We start from the raw sequence: 1481 nt of genomic DNA, 5'->3' as shown, positions 1-1481 counted from the left end.
ATTAATATATAATGTGAACAGCTGTGGCCCCAACACTGAACCCTGCGGGACACTGCTTGGCACCGGCTGCCATTCCGAAAAAGAACCTTTTATCCCAACTCTCTGCTTCAGGAAATGGCTGATGGAATTCAATGTGAGCAAATGCTTCCTGTCAGACAGCCAATCCTCTATCCATACCAGTAGCTCACCTCGAACACCATGGGCCCTCACCTTGCTCAGCAGCCTCCCATGTGGCACCTTATCAAAGACCTTTTGGAAGTCTAGGTAGATAACATCCACTGGGTTTCCCTACTTGTCACCTCTTCAAAGAACTCCAACAGGTTTGTCAGGCACGACCTCCCCTTACTAAATCCATGTTGACTTGTTCTAATCCGACCCTGCTCTTCCAAGAAATTAGATACCTCATCCTTAATTATGGATTCTAGAATTTTACCAACAACCGAGGTTAGGCTAATTGGCCTATAATTTTCCATCTTTTGCCTTGATCCTTTCTTGAACAAGGGGGTTACAACAGCGATCTTCCAATCATCCGGGACTTTCCCTGACTCCAGCCACCTCCTTCCAGCCACCGCGCAGAATGGGTGTGAGACCAGGTTGCAGTTCCCCCAGTGGCCACTGGTGTCGCACAATCCTCTTGCTACAGGCATGCTGTGGCCCTGGAGCCAATTTCTCTCGCTTGGTAAGTTCTTTTATTTAATACGGAGCTATTATGTTACAACAGAGGATCTTGGTTCAAATGGAGTATCATACTTCAACTGATACAATGTAAGATGGAGCAGGAGACTTTTACATCCTCCAGTCTCAGGTTTTGATGTTGTCACAGATTACCCAAGCATTGGGACTTTGAAATCTTGTTCAGTTAATCCAAACTTCGGTTAACCGAGGTACAGGACAAACTGGCAGACAACTAGCAATCCACATCCATGAACATCAACAAGCCTTTAAATGCCACAACCAGCTGCCCCAGTAGCCACACACACAGATGACAAGAAACACAAATTCAACTAGGAGAACAAAATGATCATAGGACAAGCCAAATAGAGAACAGCCAGAGAATTTCTAGAAGCATGGCACTCATCGACAGACTCCATTAATAAGCACAGACCCAATATACCGGCCATTACAATGAACAACCAGGAGCGGTAACCGGAAGCAGCCGGAACGGAACAAAATAAATTCCAAAAGACAACTAGGACTGCCATAGTGTTAAAGGTTTAGATGGAGAGGAATTTCTTAAGTGCGTACAAGACAATTTTCTGATTCAGTACGTGGATGTACCTACTAGAGAAGGTGCAAAACATGACCTACTCTTGGGAAATAAGGCAGGGCAGGTGACTGAGGTGTCAGTGGGGGAGCACTTTGGGGCCAGTGATCATAATTCTATTCGTTTTAAAATAGTGATGAAAAGGATAGACCAGATCTAAAAGTTGAAGTTCTAAATTGGAGAAAGGCCAATTTTGACGGTATTAGGCAAGAACTTT

The sequence above is a fragment of the Chiloscyllium plagiosum genome, chromosome 7 (genome assembly GCF_004010195.1).
Source record: "Chiloscyllium plagiosum isolate BGI_BamShark_2017 chromosome 7, ASM401019v2, whole genome shotgun sequence".
NCBI lineage: Eukaryota > Metazoa > Chordata > Chondrichthyes > Orectolobiformes > Hemiscylliidae > Chiloscyllium > Chiloscyllium plagiosum.
This window is presented reverse-complemented; position numbering follows the sequence as displayed.